Raw genomic sequence first — 26,564 nt, forward strand, 5'->3', positions numbered from 1 at the left:
TACACTTAATCACTTTCAAGTCACTAAGTCACCTCCCAAGTTACCAAGCTTAACAAAATTAAAAATGAAAAATTCACATTTCAAGTACCTACACTTCAACATTTTCAAGTCACTAAGTCACCTCCCATGTTACCAAACTAAACTACATTCAATACAAAAATTCACATTTCAAGTACCTACACTTAATCACTTTCAAGTAACTAAGTCACCCACAAGTTACCAAGCTTACCAAAATTCAAAATGAAAAATTCACATTTTAAGTACCTACACTTAACCACTTTCAAGTCACTAAGTCACCTCCCAAGTTACCAAACTAAACTATATTTAAAATGAAAAATTTACATTTTCAACATTTTCAAGTCACTAAGTCACCTCCCAAGTTACCGAGCTTGACAAAATTCAAAATAAAAAATTGACATTTCAAGTACCTACACTTCAACATTTTCATGTCACTAAGTCAACTCCCGAGTTACCAAATTAAACTACATTCAAAATGAAAAATTCACATTTTCAACATTTTTAAGTCACTAAGTCACCTCCCAAGTTACCAAACTAAACTACATTCAATACAAAAATTTATATTTCAAGTACCTACACTTAATCATTTTCAAGTCACTAAGTCACCTCCCAAGTTACCAAACTAAACTACATTCAAAATGAAAAATTCACATTTTCAACATTTTTAGTCACTAAGTCACCTGCCAAGTTACCAAGCTTGAAAAAATTCAAAATTCAAAATTGACATTTCAAGTACCTACACTTCAACATTTTCAAGTCACTAAGTCACCTCCCAAATTTCCAAACTAAACTGCATTCAAAACAAAATTCAAAATAAAAGTTCATTTTCAAGTAACTTCACTTAATCACTTTCAAGCAACATATTCATTTATAGTATAAGGCAAACAATTGAACAAGTGTAATAAAACAAATAAGTAGAGCTGTTGCATGTCCCTCTCACACCATATAATCATCACAAAATTTTTATGACTTTCAAAACCTTCTACAACGAACAATATCACCTTAATACAACATTTAAAAACTTCATTATAAGAAAATTGAGAGAAATCAACTTACCTTTGCTTGGCCTAAGTTGAAGAGAAAGAGACAAGCGGTCACTAAAAATAGCAACGTAATCCTTTTCCCAAGCTTTAATCACTGTTGGAAACAAAATTCAGGGGATATTAATGTATTTATTTTTTATTTTTTAATAGCAAAAAGTGCAAACTTTCACAAAATCCGCTAGGTTTAAAATCAATAGTGAGAAGTGAAGCTCACACTTCTTACCTAAAGTTTAATACTGCTGACTGTAAATAGATTGAAGTAATTATTATAACCAAGTGCAATTATAATTATAAATATGACAGAGTGTTTGAACGGAGAACATCTTTGGATAATGTCAATTGTTAGTTCTTATCAAACATATACTTACATTTGTGAACGGAGAGCGTCGTCGTTGCTGAGCTATCGACGAGATTTGTGAGCTGATGTGTCATCGCCACTGAGATGAGCTGAGGTTGTCGGCGAGATTTGTGGGCTATTGCATCGTCGTCGCTGAGACGAGCTGAGGCTATTGGTGAGATGCTATTAGCAAGATGCTATCACTGGTGAGGGCCGGTGAGCTGTTGTTGTAAGTGCAAGTGAAGTGAAATTTCTCAATTGAGATACTAGGTCAAAGGGAAAAGGGGTAATTAGGATGGGTCGAGTCGGGTCATTATCGGGTATTACAAAAATTTTGAGAATTATAGATTATCATGCGAAAAATGATCTGGTCGATTTTTATTATAAAATTAAAATTTTAATAAATTATATAATATTTATAATAACATCCAAATAATTTAATGTAATGTATATATAAATTAGATAGTTAGTTATTTTATCATCAAATTAATAGGAGTAGTATATTTTCTCAATCGTATAATTATATGAATGTATTTCGTAAATTAAGATGAATTTTTGGTTAATTATCTTTTAAATATGATATTATATTCCTCATAATACAATGTGCTAATTAGATAAATTATTCGTTAATTAGCTTATGTTATTACAACTTCAACAATATACCTTTGTCTACATTGACACAAGTAGTATATTTTCTCAATAAGATGATATCAATGCATTATTCAAAATATTTTGATGTATAGATTCAGTTATCTAGCTTTCGATTATTGCGTACGTCACTACATGAGATGTACGTATATATACATATATTCGATTGGCTATCAACTTTTAAATACGTACTATATAAATCACATACACGATTTTATTACCCCATAATAATACAACGTATTTCACATATACTCAGATCAATTATCAGTTAATTTATCTTATGTTATTATACTTTCACCAGTATACTATTACCTCGATCGATCGATCATATGATATCAGCGTATTCAATATATAACTTGATACATTTAGTTAGCTTTAATTTTGACTACATACTACGTACATCACTACACATGAGATATACATACATATATATATAAATGTAACCTTCAGACTTTGTGCTACGTACGTCACTACATAATATATACTATATGTACCTATACACACACACACACACTATCGACTATCAGGTTCTAAATACATACTATATATATCACATACGTGAATATATTACCCCTAATATAATACGACGTATTTTATATACATACTTTGATGAGTTATCAATTAATTTGATTAGCTTACATTAATATAACTTCAATGTACAATATATTATTACTTTGATCGTTTCAAATCAAGGTATACAATATATATATATCAACTCTTGAATACGTACTATATACATCACATCCACGAGTATATTACCTCATAATACAATGCATTCATTATATTCTGATTAATTACCGGTTATATACACACACACACATATACACACTATCGACTATATCAAGTTCTAAATACGTACTATATATATCACATACATACATGAGTATATTATCTAATAATATAATGCGACTATTTCATATACATACTTTGATGAGTTATCGATTAATTTGATTAGCTTACATTAATATAACTTCAACGTACAATATATTATTACTTCTATCATTTCAAATCAAGGTATTCAATATGTTTGAATAGATTCTACTAGTTTTTAGCTATATCATTCATCGATCGATCAATATATATATATATATATATATATATATATATATATTTATATAGATATCAACTCTTGAATACGTACTATATACATCACATCCACAAGTACATTACCTCATAATAGAACACATTCATTATATTCTGATGAATTATCTGTTATATATGTACGTTACATTATTATAACTGCAATAGTAGCATAATATCATTACCTCAACTGTATGATATAGACATATTTATTATACAAAAATTATGTTTAACGTCATTTAACATATATACAAAGGAAAATATTTATTTTATATAATGAAATATAAGTAAAAGATAAAGATTATGATTAACATAATTTAGTTATTTTATTTGATATATTTCTTAGTATAATTTTTTTTTTTCAAAATCTAAGTTTGATTAATTTTTATTATTATTATTATTATATTGGTTATCGACTACGTGTGATCAGTGTAATTTCAAAAATTATATATTTGATTTTACATATAATTATTTTTTGATAAAAACCGACCACAAGTGGTCTCTTTTTAAAAATATTTTCTTTTTTAATATAAATGCGACCACAAGTGGTTGGTATCCTAAATAATTTTCTTTTTTATTTTTTAATTCTAAAACCGATCACTTGTGGTCGCATTTATAAAATTGTTTAAATTTAATTTTGAAAATAAAACCGACCACAAGTGATCGTTTTTTAGAAATATTTTTTTATTATATTTTTTAAATAAAAGCGACCACAAGTGGTCGGTTTTCTAAATAATTTTCTTTTTTCTTTTTTTTTTAATTCCAAAACCGACCACTTGTGGTCGCTTTTCTAAAATATTTTAAATTTAATTTTGAAAATAAAATCGACCACATGTGGTCGCCTTTTAAAAGTATCTTTTAGTTATATTTTTCAAATAAAACCGACCACAAGTGGTTGATTTTTTAAAATTATTTTCAGGCACAATTTTTAAAAATCTAATTTTTAATATTTTTAAAAAATTAAATAATAATTAATATAAAAATTATTGAAATAATTATTTTAGAATTTTAAAATATAAAAGCGACTTGACTAGTTAAATGCAAAAAACGACTTGACTAATATTTTAGGTTGAGGACTTGGGACTCATGAAAGTGACAAAACTTGGTTCTGATGTGATAAATGCAAAAATTTCAAAGAATAGTGCATGTGGTTGGAAGAAAAGAAGTATCTTTTGGGACTTGTCTTACTGGAAAACAAATCCTATAAGGCATAACCTTGATCCGATGCATATAGAATTTTTTATTTGATAATTTCTTCAACACTGTGATGAATGTCAAGGGAAAAATAAAGGACAATGCAAAATCTAAAGAAGATTTAAAACTATTTTGGGATCGTCCAGAGTTACATCAGAATGAAAGTACCAAAAAGTATCCAAAGGCTTGTTATATGCTAGATGATAAGGCTAAAGAAGTTCTTTGTAAATGCTCCTGTAAAATCAATCCTGAATCAAATACCTTATAAGTATGTTTGCATCCCTCTACTTGCCTTTAAAGCACATCACATTCCTCTTCCTCCATCTGTATTATATACAATCAACCAAAGATATTCTAAATACTTCTGCAGTACCATTCTTACCTCTTGCATTTGAAGCTGTTGACAATTTCTTTAAGAATGCAACTGTTTTTTCTTTTTTCTCCAGCAGTTTTTTTTACGTACAATCCTAGTTAAATTAGGAGTCCTATCTTTGGTAGGAAACTAATTAGTTATTTTAATTTTGGTAGAAATAGGTTGTTTCTTTGTCCTATTTTTAGTTGTAATAGCAACTATTTAAGTTGCTAATTTGATGATCAATACAGATGGCTTTTACAAGAAAATAATCAACCTCTCTACATATTCTCTTCTTCAAACTCCATCTCTGTTTTAGCGGCTAGCTTTTGAATTGAATTCCCCTTATTTCCTTTTCCTCTTATTTCCTTTTAACGGTTTTAAACCAACAATTGGTATCAAAGCTTTAATCTTAAGGGACCTGTGAGTGTTCGCATCAATCTGATCCAGTGGATACCATGAACGGAGAAGCAAATTTTTCTTCAATGGCACCACCAACTTTTGATGGAGAAAGTTATCAAATCTGGGCAGTTAGAATGCAGATATATCTACAAGCTTTAGATCTTTCGGAAGCTGTTAAAGATGAATACGAAATAGCTACCTAGCCGGACAATCCCACGGTGGCACAGATTAAAACTCACAAGGAGAGGGTAAAGAGAAAATCAAAGGCAATGACATGCTTATTTACTGCAGTTTCATCTAATATCTTAACTCGTACCATGTCTCTGTAATCAGTGAAAGAGATATGGGATTATCTCAAGACTGAGTATGAAGGAGATGAACGATTTAAGGGATGCAAGTAATGAATCTTGTACGTGAGTTTAAGCTGCAAAGGATGAAAGAAAGTGAAACCATAAAGGAGTACTCTGACAGACTTCTTAATTTAGCAAATTGTATCAGATTATTGGGTTCCACTTTTAATGATTCAAGGATCGTTGAGAAAATCCTAGTAACGGCACCTGAAAGATTTGAGGCTACCATAACAACCTTAAAATATACTAAGGAATTGTCCAAGATAACACTCGTAGAGCTCTTAAGTGCTTTTCAAGCGTAAGAGCAATGACGTGTTATGAGACAAGGAGGAGCTGTCGAAGGTACCTTACCAGCCAAGTATCAAGATGATGGACGTTCTAAGAAGAAGAATAAAAAGTACCATTCAACTGATGAAGAAGGTGCAGTGCATAACAAAAATAAATAAAACAAGTGGTTTCAAAGGAAACTACCCTTCTTGTAAGCATTGCTGCAATCTCGGACATGCATATTTCAAGTGTTGGGAAAGGCCTGATGCTAAGTGCACTAAGTGTAATCAGCTTGGGCATAAAACGATCATCTGCAAGAACAAAACTCAGCAGCAAGTTGCAGAGGCTCGAGTTGTTGATGAACAGGAAGAAGATCAACTCTTTGTCGCATCATGTTTAACAAGCAGTGTCTCAAGCGAGTCGTGGCTGATCGATAGCGGATGCATAAATTATATGACTGGCGATAAATATCTTTTTAAAGATTTCACGCATACTAAAGCTATAAAATTTAGAATCGGCCATGGTGGTTATATTCCAGTAAAAAGAATGGGAACTATTATAATTGGAACACAATCGGGCACTAAAACAATTTCTGATATTCTTTATGTACCCAATCTGGACCAGAACTTGTCAAGTGTTGGTCAGTTATTAGAAAAAGGTTTCAAATTGTATTTCGAAGACAAACACTTCTTGATCAAGGAAGCATCTGGACAAGACCTATTTAAAGTCAAAATGAGAGGCAGAAGTTTCTCATTAAATCTATCGGGAGAAAAATATGGATTTCACCAGTTGTTGTGTGTGGAGCCACCTCTACTAAAACAAAACATTCCAACTGATGATAAAGGCTGGCTTTGTCCTGGTTGTGATTTCAAAGTTGACTTCATTGACTTGCTTAATAATAGTTAAGGAACCGACCTTTCTGTCACTGACAGCTAGGAGAAAGTATATACTAATAAAGTTATTGCTGCTGCGTGTGGGGAGAAGCTAGATGATATTTCTAGACTTCCATCTGATGACTCAAAGGATGATGAAATCAACCCTAAAAATCCAGATGTAGAAAAAAATAATTCCAAAGTTGAGGCCAGTTCTGATGAATCTACCGTTAAAGTATGGGACTTCACAAGCTGCCAAGAAGAACTATCGTTATCTGATGGAAAAGATAATCTTGTTACACTTTGGGATGCCAAGTCAGGAAAGGAGATTTCATCATTTCATGGGCATAAGAATACTGTTCTCTGCGTGAAGTGGAATCAGAATGGTAACTGGATCCTTACTGCTTCCAAGGATCAAATTATCAAGCTTTATGACATAAGGGTTATGAAGGAGCTTGAGTCGTTCCGTGGGAATCAGAAGGATGTGACATTATTGGCCTGACATCCATTTCATGAAGAATATTTCGTCAACGGAAGCTATGATGGTTCAATATTTCATTGGCTTGTGGGGCATGAAGCTCCTCAAGTAGAAATTACAAATGAACATGAAACTGGTGTTTGGGATCTTTCATGGCACCCAATTGGTTATCTTCTTTGCAGTGGCAGCAATGATCAGACAATAAAGTTCTGGTGCAGAAATAGGCCTGGCAATTCGCTCGTGATAAATTCAATTTAGGACAACAAGGTTTGGGTGATCAAAACAATGTTCTTGGTCGCATGCCTGGTAATTTTCCAGGTTTTGAGGCCCCCTCAACCCCTGGAGTATTTGCCTCCTGTATATTACAAACTGAGGGTACAATACCTGGAGTTGGAACTGCAGTGCCTCTGCCTATCCCATCACTTGATTCATCACCTCAAGGAGAACAGAAGACTTCAGTGATAGTTTCAATGCCTTTAGGAGCTCCTCCTCTTCCTCATGGTCCACATCCATCTCTTCTTGCAAGTAATCAGCAACAAGCATATCAACAAAACATGCAGTAAGTTCAGCAGCAGCAATCACTACCTCAACAAATGACTTCTCTTCCTCTGCAGCCTTCAAATCTGCCACAGCTAGAAGGCCTGTTCACTAAGCCACTTCCAATCAGCAAGTTCGAGCTTCTAAGACAAATAATTGGTGTTTGCATTTCATAAAGCAAGGAGGAGTGTTGAAAGTTGCTTTAAGAATGCAACTGTTTTTTCTTTTTTCTCCAGCAGTTTTTTTTACGTACAATCCTAGTTAAATTAGGAGTCCTATCTTTGGTTGGAAACTAATTAGTTATTTTAGTTTTGGTAGAAATAGGTTGTTTCTTTGTCCTATTTTTAGTTGTAATAGCAACTATTTAAGTTGCTAATTTGATGATCAATACAGACGGCTTTTACAAGAAAATAATCAACCTCTCTGCATATTCTCTTCTTCAAACTCCATCTCTGTTTTAGCGGCTAACTTTTGAATTGAATTACTCTTATTTCCCTTTAACGGTTTTAAACAACAGAAGCGGCCAATTTGATTTTGTTCTGCCAGCTGCTAACGTATTTGGTATTGCCTTGCCAAGTAAGTACTGTGCTTCAAATTCCAATAGTGAAGGTACTTTCAAAGTAAAGGTGAGTTATGCTCTCATCTGTTGTCGTTCATAAAAGACACTTTCGATCAGTGACGATGGCCTACCTGTCTATCCTATCCCTAATAAGTAATTTTTTATGTAATGCCAAGCTGAGGATGAATATCCACTTTGGTGTCCCTTGGTTATTACATGTTAACTTTCTCCAATTGACTTCCCACGCATGGCATATACATTTTCCTGATAGATAAGTTTTTTATTTGTATCTAATCTTGAGTAGGGTATCCAACATAATTTACATAAGCCTTGGGTTTCAAACATTTTCAAACCATCCATGAAGCTTGATGAGCTAGCACTTCCTTAATTTGGGAGGCTTCTGATTCCAGCTCTGTTAGCTTTAAAAAAAATGTTAACTGGATCCCTTTTTATAGGTGCATATTGATAATCTATCCATGTATGTTTCTAATATCAACTACAGATCATATTGAAACTAGTTTAATGTGTGATCCGACTATCGGAGTATTATTATATTATTCATATTTCAAAGGACAATGATCATGCATAGCTGAAGAAACTCTTATAACCAATTTATTAACTCGAAAACTAAAATTTCCAATAAATGACCATAGTTCATATGTAGTAGTTTTCGTAGAGAAATATATGTAGTTCTAAATTTACTGATCAAAATATAGTTCTAAATTTTATAATAAACACAAAACATGTTCCTAAGTAAGATTGTCATATCTTACAAGACCAAATCCTAGTATTTGGAAGTTGATTAAACTCAGATTCTCTGAAAAATTTTAGTTCAGAATCGTAGATGCGACCAAGTAGACCGAGTCTGATCTCTGTAACGATAATGCCTAGAGAAGGATCACATCTTAGGGCTTCCATTTTCATCATCGTCTTGATAGAATAAGAATTTAGTAATGTGGTGTGAGTGTTCCTGGTATATAGAAGTGGACAACTTACATAAAATATGGTTCTCTATGAACAGTAGTTCAGTGTATGTGCTAACTTGATCTTATTTTGTTTTTGATAACCTGCTACCCTCCACCGATACATGTAAAGCTATATTCACTAAGGCTTAGACAAATGAGAAGAAATCACCTAGTGTTGTTTTTACCTTTGCTGGATTATATGCTAAGTGGATATTTCCGTAACATTGCTTACACGTCTCTTGAATTCAAACTGTAGGCCAGTCTGAATCGTCTTCTCCCAGTTTTGCTTTCTGATCAAAATCAGTGAGATATTTATTACTACTCTATTAAGAAAAAGAACATTGAGATCTATCTTGTTTTTTAAGTACTAGTTACTGCTTCGTTAAGAGCCTCTCTTGACGAAGCAAAAGTAGATGCTGGACTAGTTACCAGGGTTGTTAATGTTGCCTCTTTTAGGTGATATAGAAAAGTCAACTACATACCAGTGTAATTTCATAGCCAAGTAATTAGATTTAGAATGATAAAGTATATATAGATCTCACTCTTACCTTATGAGGCAGAGAATTTGCATACATCAGGTGAGCATCACCTTCTACACTGCTGCAAAGTGAGAATGTGAACTGTCCACAAGTACATTTGTTTGGTTTGTTTTACAGTTCGGACCAATCTGTTTCTGTACGTCCATGTATTTGTTGATTGTTTTGATTCCTGTCTAGAGAAAGTGGATATCAACAAACAGAAACACTCAAAAAGGACTGGCATTTTGATGACAGATGATAACATGTCTGGCAGGATATCCTGTTCTTCTAGTGATGTTAAAAAGATATCCTGTTCTTCTAGTGATGTCTGACAGTTAAATATTTGGTGGCTGATTATTTGTATTTATTAGGATAAAATGGAGGTTGTCATAGCTGTTGCTCCTTCGAGCTCATCAGATGATTCGTCAGAAGATTAAGAACTCGATATAAATCGGATGTACTTTAATGTTGCGAGTGAAGCAAAAAAATGATGTGTGTATAGATTGGGCTCTCAAGCTTCAACCTTGTATAAAGATATTACATGCAATTTGCCTACAGTGTCCAATTATGTTGCCGAAGAACGCATTAAAATACCTGAGAAAGAGGTATTGTATATGAGAGAAAATCAATAGAGAGTTCTTCAAGTGTGTGCAGAGTCGGAGGTGCAACAACGAGTAGAGAAAGAGGTTTTCCGTCTGAGGCAACGAAGTGACGATCGATTCAAATCTATGGAGGAGCAATGGTCTCGCATGATGAGCGATATGGCATTATCTTCTCGCTCATTTAGTAACTCTGCTCTCCCTAATAGGGACTCATTTAATGCTTAAGTTTTTAATATTTTGAGACTTTACTTACTTGAAGTGTCGACTTGAACATTGTCACTCTTTTTGGGGTAGTTATATGCTTTAAATTTTAAACATTGCTAGACTTTTGCGTATTGAAGTTGTGATTTTGCATGTTTTAATTAACTTCAGACTTTTTTAATTATAAATCTTTTATTATGTTTGTTTTGTTATGACGGTTAATTATTTTTTATGTTTTTATTTAATTTCTCTCTCAATATATATATATATATATATAGTGTGTGTGTGTGTGTGTGAGAGAGAGAGAGAGAGAGAGAGAGAGAGCACCTAGTATTTCGTAATTATTATTTATTAAAATTAAAAATTTAAATAAAATTTATGACAGATTTAATTTATCACAATCTATCCTAAATTTGTTACTAATATAGGTAAGAGAGTCATGTTGTGACTAAATTAGTCTGTCACAAATTATTTGTAATGAAATATATTGTCATAATTGTGATGACTAGATTTAGAAATTTGTTACGGAAATTATTCTGTCACTATTTTAAAATGAAATATTTTGTCAAAAATCTATGACAAATTTGTGACGGAATTTAAGTCAAATATAAGAATTTATATTGTGATGGACGATCTGTTTCAGTTCCATCACAATAATGTTGTGACGGGATTTCAATCCGTCAAAATAATTTTATGACCCAAGATTCTGAGATGCACATTTTTCCGTCACAATCAATGATTGGTGACTAAAATCTCTGTCACAATTTCGCCATTTTCGTGTAGTGATCCCATTTGAATTAGGCATCGTCGATGCCAATTCTTCAATCCACTTCATAAAGGAATCAATTATGTGACATTTGTTAAATATTAGAAAAATAATTAAATATTATTTCTGCATATAGAAAATAATATATAACGATTTTATTTATCGTAAAGTATTTAAATGAAGTAAAAAAGATCCAATATTTAGTACTTTGAAATCAACTAAAATTTTGTTTTCAAAATGTTTGAAATCAACTAAAATTTTCTTTTTAAAATCTTTCCTTATTTGGAATATATAGAAAATTCTAATATTCAAGACTTTAAAATCAATTATGATTGCATTAATTTGAAGAAATTCTTTTTATAATTAAACAAACTTATTTTAAATTTATACAGAAAATTTAAAAAGGAAAAACTAACAAAATAGAAAAGAAAAACCTATTTCCTACACCCAACATACCTTTCTCTTACCATGCGAAGAATAGAAATTCAAGGTTTGGAGAATCACGAAAACCTTAAAAAAATATTAGGATAAATAATTGTTGTCTAAGGATTAACTGATTTGCTGTGTGCTAAGAGTGAGATAGATAATAGACAACTTGTATGTCAGTTTGTTTCGCTGTTATATAATAGACATTTAAAAGTTGTATTGATTAAAGTTAGTAGTATTGTGAATCTGAAATTGGAGAAATGACAATGATGTTTAGACGAAGGAAGGTTTCATGTGATCGTTAAATAAATTTCAAATATTCTATTCCAAAGGTTAAAGACACATAAATTCATGATAATTTAAACAAAAAGAAAGAAATCTGACTTATTAAAAGATGAAAAAGTAGCGATTTTCGGCAGAGATCTTCTAGGCCTTGCTTGTATGGAAGAAGTATACTAATAAAAACAAAGGCAAAATAGTTCGATGGACCTCTGTCTGTCTGTCTGTCGGTCCGTCCGTCCATCCGTCCGTCCATCCGTCCATCCATCCCTATCTATCCATCCATCTATCCATCCATCCATCCATCCATCCATCCATCCATCCATCTATCTATCTCTGTCTGTCTGTCCGTTTGTCTGTCTGTCGTCTATCTATCTATCTGTCTGTCTGTCTGTCCGTCTATCCGTCTGTCCGTTTGTCCATCTATCCGTCTGTCCGTCCGTCGGTCCGTCTGTTCGTCTGCCCGTCTGTCTATCTGTCCATCTTTCCGTCTGTCTGTCCGTCTGTTCGTCCGTCTGTCCGTCTGTCTGTCCGTCCGTCCGTCCGTCCGTCTGTCTGTCGGTCCATCCATTCATCCATTCATCCATCCATCCATACATCCATAATTATAATCTATAATCTATATCTATATCTATATCTATATCTATATCTATATCTATATCTATATCTATATCTATAATCCATCCATCCATCCATCCATAATTATAATCTATAATCTATAATCTATATCTATATCTATATCTAATATCTATATCTATATCTATATTTATAATCTATCTATATCTATAATATATTAAAAGTGTGAATACAAATGTGAATACCTTAAAAAGTGATTTGAACTTTTTGTCCTTCATTACAAAACTGTGCAATAGACAAAAACGTCTTTATACTATTTTTAAAAACTTTTAAAACTTAAAAATTCATCAAAATTTAATTCTTAAAGCTTCCTTATTTGAATTATGTACCTAAAATTTAGGAATTTTAAATCAATTAAAAATTGTATCTAAAATAGAACTTTAAAAACTTTAATTGATTGTTAATACGATCTTGGTATCTTTTTTCCTCACACATTTTATCCTTCTAATATTCTATTTTAGTAATACAACATTCTTGTCTATAGCCAAAAAAAAAAAAAAAGTTTTGTTTACAATTAACTTTAGGTATAACTTCTTTTGATTAGGTTATTTAATTTAAGTAAGAATTCGTAATATTTAACACTTCTAAATTACTTAGAATTTTACCCTATATAAAACACAATTTCTATAATTCTATTTTGTAATAATTTTACAAGAAACATAGCTTTACTTATAGTTTTTCTTCTTATTTCGTTATTAATTCAATTTTAGTTTTGTGTATGTATTCATTATTATCATCTTCGTGTCTTTCTTTATTCTTCTTATTTATAACTTTAAAGACCTATATATATCTGATTAAATAATTAACAACTTACAATGAATTCGTCTCTTTTGATAATTTATTGTATTTTTCTTTTAGTAGACCATTTTTGATCGAAAATTGAAAGTAATAACCATGTTCAAAGGTTTATCTCTTTTTCCTTTTTTTCCTCTCTCTGTTTAACTATGTCTTTGTTTTGATTTTGTTATTTAACTATTTCATTGTTATTATAGTTGAATCTTTAATTAAACTCATTGATTGAGTTCTAAATGAAAGGTTATAATAAGTGTTGAATCTTGATATGCATAACTTTTATTTGAATGATGAACATATAAATTTAGGATTATAGCCGACTCTTTCAATTTTAGGCATACTAATTAAATTTGAAGGCAGATCAAATACTTAAAGGAGGACTAAAGAAAATATACTCTTCTTTGTAAACTTACTTGTGTTTAAATTAATATATATGCTTTTCTATTAGTTAATTTCTACTGTTTCATAGAATTGAATAATAGCTTAAACAAGCCCTAATGTAAAGATGCTAACAAGTGAAAAATGTAATATTTTAAAAGATTTTATAAAATTGAACTCACTAATTGAGATAGACGCGCTTCGCGCGTATACCTAAACTAGTGGTGTAAAAAACCTAAGGTGAATCCTAACATGCATACTTTTTCCATAAAAAAAAGGGGGTAATTTCCATACATAGTCACTCATGTTTTGACAATTGACTACAAATATCACCTTTGTTTCTTTTAGGACAAGAATATCACCAAACTATCCCTATTTTCCTCAAAAAATACTTAACACTATAAAAATATACTTTTCTCCTACTTGGCATGCTATGTTGTTAAAATTTTATTTTCTTAATAATAAACCTATTTAATTCTTCAACTTCATTTATTCAAACCAACGTCTTACAAACTACAAGAAAAATCTAAATTACGTAAAAAATATTATTGAAAATTTGAAAAAGAATTTACCGGTAACCTAATTCTCTACAAGTTTTTCAACCAAACTAATTCGATGAAAAACCTATAAATTTTTTTGTCAAACTAAATTTGAAGGAGAAAATATACATCTTTTTTTTTTTCAAACAAAATTCGAACGAAAAATCTTAAAGGTAATTATCACCTGAAAATTTTAATTCACATCTAGATCACCTGCAAAATTTTAAGCAAAATCTTTTTGATAAAAAATGAATTTGTCTTGCTATTTTTTCGCAAGTAAATTCATTAATGAATCAAATAAATCCGCAAAGTTAACATAGGCAAAACAAACTTTAGAATTTTATTATTATTATTTTTAATTTAGTTTTTTCATATTAATTTTTATTTCTATTATACTATATTTTGTATTATTATATAATTAAATGCCAATTTATATTCTTTTCTTATCCTAAACCTACAAAAAACAAGCGATAATTGGTTGGGTACTATTTTAAAGTTTCATTTGTAATATTAGATCATTTTGTTAATATTTTTTTTTAAGTTTAATTTGTTTCATGACTATATAATTTTTCTTTCCTTCAAAAAAGGTACATTTAGTACGTATATGAAAATCCGAAAGCCATTATTTTTATTTCTTTTAGAATCTTTAGTATATAAAGTAAATAACCAAAAAATATTAAATTAGTACCAATTCATATAAATACCTTGAGTTTTAAAAATATTATTAAGTGGTGAAATGAATAAATCAGAAAAACTTTGAAAAGTACCAAATAAAATAATTCAAACCTTTACCCATCAACTACTTCATTGATAAGTAATGTGCATAGCATTATCAAACGAATTATTTTCCTTTAAGTTGTGTGATTATCTGATATTTTTAACATGTGATGTAATAATTTTTCTCGTATCGAATAAAGAATAAATATAATTTATATTATTTTTTGTAAGAAACAAAAAATAAATATAAAATTTAAAGTACATAATTAAATTGTTACTCAATGATAAATATATCATGTGTGTTTATATTTTTAAAAAAATAGGATAAAATTTTAGTTAAATAAATTTGATAAGTTAAATAGATCTATTTGTTATATATATAAAAAAGATTTTAATGACATGACATGTCAAATAGGAGAGAAGAAATGTTTTTTGAAGTATCAAGTATATTTTGAGGAAAATAGGGATAGTTGAGTGATATTTTTGTCCTAAAAGAAGTAAAAGTGATATTTGTATGTAATTTTCAAAACATGGGTGACTATCCAGAGCAAATTAAAGGAAAAATGTCACTAAGTCTTGAATGAAGGATTGGTGACATTGACCAACTTAAAGGGTCAACCATCATTAACAAACTTGATTAAGTTAATTGTGGACTTGATTGATATTTTCAAAACTTTCTAATTCTTTCAAAAATACATATCAACCCAACCCACACCCCCCTTCAATCCAAATCAACTATCTCTCTCCTCTCTATCTCGATAGCTTCTCTCAACTCCCTCTCAATCAATAGTTCTGCAAATTCTCCCTTTAATCCTCGGCGACTTCAACCTCCGGCGTTCCCTTTTGACTTTCAACCGTCAATCAACGTGAAGGTTTCTCCGGCGACAACAACTTTGAGTTTTTCATCGTCTCATTTTCTTTTTCACAGGTAAAAAATTATGAAGGAACAGAGGAACTTGAGCCAACTACTCTTCTAGTATTGGTTAACAATTTCAATATTTCTAGCTTAAATTTAAAATATGGACTAAACAAAATCCTAATTTCTGGCATTTTTTCTTCTTGTTGTTGAATTATTAATTCAAATTTGTTGGTGATTTTTGGTCATAGTTGATGTTATTAGTGTGTGTGTATGTGTGATGTATTGGTGTTGCTGGGTTGATTTGTTGTTTGTCTTGGTAAAAATGGTATTACAACAGATGAAACATCTGATGCAACAAATAAGAACATTTGATGCAACAGATGAAAACATCTGATGCAACAGATAAAAACATCTGATGCAACAGATAAAAATCTGATGCAACTATGAAAATTTGATGCAACAGATGAATAATCTAATAGATCATTCATCTATTGCGACAAGTGACTCTTCTGTTTGGAATAAATATAAACAACAATGATCCAATAGATAACTCTTTTTGCAACAGATGCATGATATGTTTTAATAGATTAGTGATCTATTTTATTGTTTACAATGGATTACTCATCCGTTATAACAGGTTGGTTATATATTCCAACAGGTAACCTTTCTGGTGCAACAGATTTGTGATCTATTTTATGATTTCCAATGAATTACTCATCCGTTGTAATAGGTTGGTTATACATTGCAACAGATAAACTACCTGATGCAATAGATTAACGATCTATTTTTACTGTTTCCAATGAATTACTCATCCTTGCAACAGGTTGGTTATATGTTGCAATAGATAACCTTCCTGGTGCAACAAATGAGTGATCTATTTTTACTGTATCCAATGGATTACCCATTTGTTGCAATAGGTTGGTTATATATTACAACAGATAAACTACTTGGTGCAACAGATTAGTGATCTATTTCTACTGTTTCCAACAAATTACTCATCCTTGCAATAGTTGGTTATATACTGTAATAGATAACCTTTCTAGTGCGACAGATGAGTGATCTATTTTGACTATTTCCAACGAATTGCTCATCCATTACAACAGGTTGGTTATATGTTGCAACGGATAAACTACCTGATGCAACAGATTTGTGATCTGTTTTATGGTTTCCAATGAATTACTCATCCGTTGCAACAAGTTAGTTATATATTGCAATAGATAAACTACCAAGAACAAAAGATTAGTGATCTATTTTTACTATTTTTAACGGATTAGTCATCTTTGCAATAGGTTAGTTATATGTTGCAATAGATAACCTTCCTGGTGCAACATATGAGTGATCTACTTTTACTGTTTCCAATGGATTACTCATCCATTACAATAGGTTGGTTATATATTGTAATAGATAAAATACCTGGTGCAACAGATTTGTGATCTGTTTTTATGATTTCTAACGGTTTACTCATCTATTGTAATGGTTGGTTATATGTTGCATCAAATAAAATACCTGGTGCAACAGATTAGTGATCTATTTTTATTGTTTCCAATGGTTTACTCATCCGTTGAAATAGGTCTGTTATATATTGCAATAGATAACATACCTGGTGCAATAGATGTGTGGTCTGTTGGAACTATTATTTTACCGTTGTGCATGTTAGATTTACTGTTATCCCTTTTTAATGATGATTAATCAATTATAATCTCTATTTTATGTTCCTGTTAATTTAAGATAATATGGCTAAGAAAAAAAGAAATTGAATCAAGTCCAAGTAAAGGACAAGTGCAGTAGCTCGGCTACATCCACCACTCTATGAGCTTGCTTTACAAGCGTATCTCAATCAGGAGTATAAGATAATGAACACGGGGAAGAGGAATGTTTCAAAAGAGATGATCCAAATTCTAATAGCCCTTCCACCGAAGAGTTGGTCATAACCTTCAGCATTGATCATTATCCTATGAGAATGCAGTATGATAAAGCCACATAGATTTAATGGGTAATTTCTTGGTTAAGTCAACCATGGGAAAATCTTTCGACGCCTTCAGAAAAATACTTCGAGAATAAAAATTGGATGCTTATTTTAAGGAAAGCTGCTTTGGGCAATATCTTGATTTATCGGAGGACAATAATACTTGTTTCCATATGAAAATAGTATACGATCTTCTCAAGCGTAGGTTTATAGATGAAAACAAAGATAAGATGGATGAGATGTGGATAAATTATTGTGGCATGCTTGCTTGTTTTGATAGGAAGGAGTTTGCCATAGTTACTGGACTAAAATGTTATCCTTCTTCTCCTTCTCAAGTTATACCTACCCTGACCCAAAAAAAACACCCCGTACATCCAAAAAAGACAAAGAAAAGTCTAGTGATCATGATGACCTGGTGTCCATTATTGGTCCAAGCTTCAAAAACAAAAATTTGATAGAACTTTTGAAAGGTAAAAGACTCTCAAAGAAGCACAAACAATCATTATGCTTGGTTTTATTTGTACATAATATTCTTTAGGAGAGAGACGTTATCAACAACATAAGCCTTGGTTTAATAAATCTCTCGGAGGATCTTGAGGCATTTAAAAACTATCCTTGGGGTTATGAAAGCTTTAAAATAACTGTCAAATATTTGTTGACTCCATTAATGCCAAAGATAGTCAACTTATATGGCTTTCCATGGGCCTTCATGGTAAATATTTCTTTTATGATGATATGATTCATTTTTTTAAATTTAATAATGCTTTTGATTTATTGGTATTATGTTATAGGATAGAGCATTTGAAGCCATTCCTTATTTGAGACAACAAGTGAACTACCAGGAAGAAGTTCCATGTCCAAGAATCCTGAGATGATTGTCGGTCAAAACTGATAAAAATACAAAATTTCTTGATCTTTTCAATCCCTCGAAGGAAGCAGTAAGTTCAATTCTAATCAAGTTTTTATTTTAATTACTAATTATTTAAATGATTTCATCATCATTCTAATATATGTATTGATTTATTTTAGATTGTCCATCCGTGGCTTGTTCCAACCAACCGAGAGTTAAAGATTCTATTTTTTCTTACTTTATGATCTGTGCAAACTTTATCGGACCCTAAGATTGTTGATGGAATAAAAATGAAATTGTTTGGAGCAACAACCATCACATGAAAAATAATTTTGGAGGGTGGGCTTGTTGCTATTGATGATGGTAGTGACAGTAGTAGTGGTAGTATAGTGGTGCTGCTGTTGGGGCTAATGACACTCCTCTTACAGTTTTTCAAACAACAAGACATTATGATTACGATTATACTGGTTGTACAAATTTTTCTCCAGATTTTGCCAAATCTAGCGAATGTTCTACATGCAAATGTCAAGACCGCAAGGCAAAACACGATGGAGTAATTAATGCTATTAATGCACTAACTTCTTCTGTAAAGAAAATGACCTCTAAGAGGGGTGTCATTTCATCAAATAGGATTTCATATCCATATACTCTACTAGAGATCAAGTTGGCTAAGAGAAGAAGGAAAGATATTTCTAAGGCATCATCAAGCATCAAATAAAGTAAAATTGTAATGCCTCTGTCTTTGTCTTGCACCGTTATTCAGTGTGCAAGAGCCACAGGAGAGCAGCATGAGCTGAAGAAGGTGAATATACATCATCTATTCTAACAAACAAACAGGCAAATATCTGTCTCAACAGATGATACATCTTCTGAAAATTATCAAATAGATATATACACCTATTGCAACTGTTGTCTAACTTGTTGCATCAGATGCATTATCTATTATAACAGATGAGTCTTATGTTTCACAAGATGGGTCATCTATTCAAAATTATCGTACTTCTCTAATTTACCTATTTGAATTTATCTCAATAGATGATCCATATGTTGTAACATAAAACTCATCTATTGTAACATATGGATAATCTATTGTATATCTGTAATTAGCATTGATAGTTCTGGCTTTTCAGGTGGATGTCACAGTAGAAGCTACTGCTGAAGAGCATAATATCACAGTTGATAATCCATCAACTTCATCCAAAGAAGAAGAAAAAGTGAAGCCTGTCAGTTTGGGAGAATGGAAAAATTACCCATTTGAAGGGTTCATTATCTCGAATGAGGCTCCAAAAAACTAACATAGTTGATCAATGACTATTCAGAATGGATTGACGATGGACTGTAAAGCATCATGCCGGCAGGTACATAAATCAATTTTAAAGATATTGGTTTATACAATTCTTGTTGTAAGAACATGACATTAACACATATAAATCATCATGTAGAAAATAAAATGACGAACGCTACAAAGTGAACGAATCGAGTTTTGGTTTTGATATGTTTGACTTTGTTGTTACATATCCTGAAATGAAGAATTGATTCTATTTGATGTAACAGCCCCAAACTTGCTGGAATGATAAGTTTTAAATGCCACATATTACTATTAGTTAATACTTTATTTAATTGCATCTGCGTATTAATTTTTTTATCATGTAATCAGAAATATTTGATAATATGTGTAGAATATTGATGTCATATTTTACTACCTCCAAAACAAGGCTAATTTGCAAATACAAGAACAATATAGATATATGATAGAAAATTGTTTGTACAAAGTTTACGTCAATAATGCCTATGATAGGCATTGCCAAAAACAGTCAGAAGTTTCCTAATATGAGAAATGCTTAATCAGCATCATCAAAGGTTTTAGCATTCCAGCTGGCTTACCTTGGTATTTGGTCGACGAAGTGTACATTTCAATAAATTATAGTGATGAATTCCTTTAGGTGTTGGCTGTCGTCGTTCTAAAATAGAGGCACATCCGAGTTTATGACTCGATGTCGTGAAGAGACGTTTTGGGCCATCGTCTGAGATACAAAAACTGGCCAAAATATTGTCTACTTATCTGGATATTAGTTGCTTCTTGGACCAAAAGGTTTGTACTGATTAGTCGACGATTGAAGCATACCAGAATAGAATGGATAATCCATTTGATGTACAATATGTTGAAGGAATTGCTCAACAAACCATTGGTAGCCTGTAAGTATAAGTGTCATGATTTAGTTTCATTTCAAAAATTTCACAACCCATGCATGAACTGTAAGATATAGATTATTTGTTTTTTCAAAATACAGGGGTTGTGGTCTTTTGGTTGATGCTATGCTGAGTATTTGAGCGATGGATTACAAGTAGCAATGATGAACTTGATATACCATCTTACTCCACAAAAGATATACTGCTCTTTTATGAAAATACGGAGAAGCGAAAGATCAGAAGCCGTACGGAAGCGACATTAAAGATCCACGATGATCAAAGACAAATTTTGTAGCACCGAATGAAGAACAACTTGTTCATATTGAGTAGATCTTTATAGCTTGAGTCCGTCAACGTAATAGCCTATCCTCCTTGGTTTAACTTATTGATTTATTTGTAAAGTAGATCATTTGTACCCATAATAATTTTTTATATTTTATTTATTTATTGAGTTATTTCATGTAATTTTCAAAAACTTCAATTTATTTTATACCGTTATGAATATAATTTAATCATTAGTTTTGAACATGTTAATCGAAATGGAATACTAGATTCAAATATCACAACAGATAATACATTTACTGCAACAGATGACATATTTATCAAATAGATTTAGACATATGTTGCAATATGAGATGCAACAAATAGGTCATCTACTGGAAATTATATAACAGGTCTTCCTACTTTCTTGATTTGTTCCAAAAGATTACTTATCAGTTGCAATATATAGATTATATGTTGCAATAGATTGGATATCTATTGCGACAGACAGGCTGGAAAATATCTGCATAATGCAACAGATGACCAACCTATTCCAACAGATAATCAATCTATCACAACAGTTATTATATCTGTTACAACAGATATACTATCAATTGTATTATAAAAATTCAACTTTCACCAGACATACAAATTATTGTCACTACATGTAAAGTGAGGTGTCTTGAAATAAAAAATTATTATGTGTTCTTCTCCGTCTTTGTACATATTCTTCTTTATACACGAGCTCCAACCGTTTAGTTAGGTCATTTACTGGAAATTATATAATAGGTCTTCCTACTTTCTTGATTTATTTCAATAGATTACCTATCAGTTACAACAAATAGATTATATATTGTAACAGATTGTATATCTGTTGTGATAGACAAAATGGGAAATATCTGCATAATGCAACAGATAACCAACCTATTCCAATGGATAATCAATCTTTTACAATAGGTATTATATCTGTTACAACAGATATAAAATATGTTGCATTATAAAAATTCAACTTGGCCAGACATAAAAATTATTGCCATTACATGTAAAGTGAAGTGGCTTGAAATGAAAAATTATTATCGTGTTTGTTTCTATCTTTGTACATATTTTTCTTTATACATGGGTTTTAACCATTTAGTTAGTACCCCATAAGCCCAGACCCATTGCATCTTTCCTACAGGCATCGCACATACCGGTCATTTCTGTGCTAGTCAACAAACACTCGATGTATACAAGCGAGTACAACCCACACGCTGCACCGATCTATTTTTTTTAAAGCTAGATGCTCTTATTTCGGCCTTTAAAAACCCGTAATTCCTTCCTCAAGATTTTCGCCAGTAAACGATCCTTCAGTTTACTCTGTGTCAATAACTTAGGAAACAACTTCAAGAGTGTCTGCATGTGGTTTAAAAACGTGTCCTCACTGAAGACAGGTAAGTTTCAGTCATAAACCTTAATCTTTCCCTCATAGAGTAGTATCTCAAAAATGAGAAAATATTTGACTTTCACGTTCATGACTGGAAGGATACTCTTTGCCTTGATCCAACTCTTGCCATATGGATATGGCCTCTTCTCTCTAACATATTTAATCACATCTTCATCCCATTGGAATGTAGAAACAAACTTATCAAATCCCCAACCACTAGAATCAAATAGCTTACAGAGATCATCATACCTATTCTTGAAATTTTTGTAGAAGTTAAGGTCCATTATCCTATCGGCCACGCCATAAGCATCCTGGTACGCAAATTGCCTGCCCCTTATGAGGCAGAGAATTTCATCAACATACTATGGTATAGGAAGATAATTTTTAAATAGGTTAGTAATTGTAAAGAATAAAAACACAGTAAAAAGAATCTATTGCAGAGGGTTCTCTGAATTAGTTCAAAAATTACCCAGCTAACGCAACTTATGCAACAGATATGTATTATGTTACAAAAAAATACCAAGCTGTTGCAACAGATTACACATCCGTAGCATAGATTTTGCTTCATGGATTAGATTGGAAGGCTAGGTTAGCAAAAGTAAAATTACATTGTCCTCGTACCACTCACACATATTTGTCATATTTGTGAAGTCTTTGTCGGCAAATGAATGCATGGTGTATTCTTTTTGAACCTTCATCTTGTCATATATGATTTCCTCCAGTTCCTTCTTCTTCTCCTTGCCAAGTTCTGTAAATACGTCCACCTTCTTCAGCAGTCCCTGAACTTCAACAACTCTTAGAGCGAGAGGAGTTGTAATTTTTTCTATTTTTAGAAAGGAGAGAATTTGTCTAATGTTTCTTCTCTTCCTTCTAATCGCCACTGTAGGAGTGCATGGCTCCCTTACCTTGTTGGATGGTATGACACCCCTTCTAGATTCAACTTCTTGGTAGCTTCAGCAGTAGCCTCTAGCTTTTCAAAGAGTTTATCTTATCTGTCCTTGCACACTTTGTATTTGTAATAAGAATATGAAAGTGAAGAGGGGTGAGAGGGACCACTATAAAGGTAGGAGGAATCGGTGTAGGGGTGAGAGGGACCTGTGCAAGGGGTGTTTTCAAACATACTTATTTTTTGCTGAGCACCAACATGCTCATAATCATGGATGGCAGTAGCAGCAGCATCAGGATGGCTGTTACCATCATCAATAACTCCACCAGCAACACCCTTAAAAAAAGCACCCGAATCTATTATATTTTGAGGTTGGTCTTGAAGAACTTCAACATTAGGATGACCTTTCCTAACTACTCTTCTTATGGATGTTGCTACAACTAATTTCTTCTTTATTAACTTCACCGTTGGGTCTTCTTTTGCATCAACAAGACCTAGAGTAAGAAAAAAATCATCTCCAACTCATCAACGGTAGGCACGATCGAAGGTTGCACAACCTATAAAAAAGACAGGATGAATTTAAATCATATAATAATAATTTGCAGTCAGTTGGGTTACATGTTAACACAACCAACTTATGCAATAGATGATCTAGCTGCCACAACAGATGATCTGTATGTCACAACAGATTTATAATATGTTGCATCAGATTACCTATATGTTGCATAATTTGCAGTAGATGGGTAATCTAGTAAGTCATGTTCAAAGAATTAGAAGAACAAATGGTTAATCTATTGTGAAACATGGATCGTCTGTCACAACAGATTACCCATCTGTTGCACCAGTTGTAGTTGATGGGTAATTTGTTGCAATAGGTGACCTATCTGTTTCAACATCTTTTTTGAGGCAAATTATTTTAGTTGAAAGAAGACGTACTGCATCATCCGGAGGGTTAAATAGATCAATATCCTTCTCCATAATTTTTTTTTGCTGCCCTTTGTAGTCGCCAACTACCTAAGAATCCTTGGATAAGAAACCTTATCCGTGTAATCCTTGAACTGCTTTCATAGGGGAGGAATGATTTCACATGCCCAAGCCTAAAATATGTAAACAGGAAGCAAGCAAAAAAAGTCATAATAACTATAACTATATTCAATATAAATTAATGGATGAGTAAAAATAGTGATCAATTTTACCATAAAAGCCCAAGGAAATTTGTATAATGTGATCGTCCTTGTGGATAAATTTGTCAGTAAATATTCGACAGTCAAGTTGTAGCTGTCATATCCCCAGGGATAATTGTTAAATTTGTCAAAATCATCAACAAACGCTAACAAATCATCTTCTATGAATAAAATGGAATGGACAAACTAAACTAAGCACAATTTCTCTCTGTAGTGCTTTGGTATGTCTTTATCCTTAAGATCTTCCATCAAATCCTCCACTTTGTAGCTACTACGCCCTACAATGTCAAACAACCCATTATTTTTTCCCTTACATTTGTTGGACCCTTTGTGGGGTGTTTCCTTGATGAGAGGTTCTTCTGGACGATCGCATCTTAAGCCCATCACTATGGAAAACTCTTTCAATCCAAAATAAATTGGCATACCACAATAGTTAATCCAGATTTCATCCATCTTTTTTTCGCCCTCCTTTGGATCTTTATCATCCCCCATAGACTTGATCCTACACTTGAGAAGACCATATACAATGCTCATTGGGAAACAGAGAGTGCATTCCTCAGGTAGCTCAAGAAAGTATGCAAAACAGCTCATGTTAAAACGTCCATCTATGTTTTTATTCTTTATAATTCTTCTTAATTCATCAAAACATTTCTCTAACTGATATTTAAGTACAAGATCACTAGTTACTTTGTCAGGGTTATCCATCGATATCGCAACTTGAAACTTGTCGATACTAATGGTTTTAACAGGATATTCCTGAGATTTTTGTAACGCCTCGATTTGCTGAACTAGAATGCTACATGGTGCTTATGACCTCGAGGGACCATAAGCTAACTCATGACTGATATCTGTACCTGTACACTGTATAATATACATGTAGAATGCGGAAACATGAATAATAGGCCATAGGGTTCAACTGAATAGAATATCTGATAAATAATAACATCCATTTAGGGTAACAAATACCCAAAACAATTGAAAGCTGAATCTAAAATCTGAATTAAATCTAAAAGCTTCTAAATACTATCTGAAATAAGCAGTTGAAGGAACATGTTTCCAACTAACTTCTTCTAGTAAAAATGAACTGAAATAATGAATGAAATAAGATAATATTATCCTCGAACGGATGAGGCCTCCCTGCAACTTTGCGACTGGAATGCAACTACTGATCTAGAACTCGTGTCTCTCAACCTATGGTGAAATATGAAAGAAAGGTTCATAGTGCAAATGCGTCAGTACAACTGGGAGTACTGAGTATACGAGTGAGGTATCTAAATGCAAAAGGGTTTACATGCATGAATAATGCTAATTGACTGACTAATATGAATATATGAGTACAAACATGCATACATAGTAACTAAAATTGTGAATACATGATATCTGGATTTGTACGATAATACGTGTTTTATTGTTATCTAACATGACTGATATTGAAATATTGATAACATGGATGACTTTGTCTGACAGTCCTGAATCTGATGGAACTACCTAAGTTTCATATTATAACTGAATTGACTGTAACCGACAGTCTTGGTATACTAAAATCTAAAGAACTATCTGAGTTCTTTTACTGAGACTGGGACTGAAACTGTGGGAGGTAGTTGCTTAACCAACATGCCAAATAATGCATATATCTAGGTTGGAGTCCAATCTCTGCCCCGACTAGAAGGGTGTCAATACCGCGCCACTGGTAAGGAAAGCTGTGAGTGACCCTTAGCTGACAGGTACTTGAATGAGAACGGTGGAAACCCTAAACTAACAGGTTAAGACACCTCATCAAACCTAATCTGGCAGGTTAAGATGTCTCCACCTACACTGGCTATGTAGTTCTGGAACACAAGGATGACTACGAAGAATCATACCCTAAACTGGCAGGTGAGTTTCCATCCTTGGGTTCACTCGGTTCTAACTTCTACTCCCATCTGAAGAGACTGAACATGATTTAACTGGATGTACATGGACTGAGTAACTGACTTCCGTTGATTGACG

Source organism: Capsicum annuum, unplaced genomic scaffold (assembly GCF_002878395.1).
Source record: "Capsicum annuum cultivar UCD-10X-F1 unplaced genomic scaffold, UCD10Xv1.1 ctg4331, whole genome shotgun sequence".
NCBI classification, from domain to species: domain Eukaryota; kingdom Viridiplantae; phylum Streptophyta; class Magnoliopsida; order Solanales; family Solanaceae; genus Capsicum; species Capsicum annuum.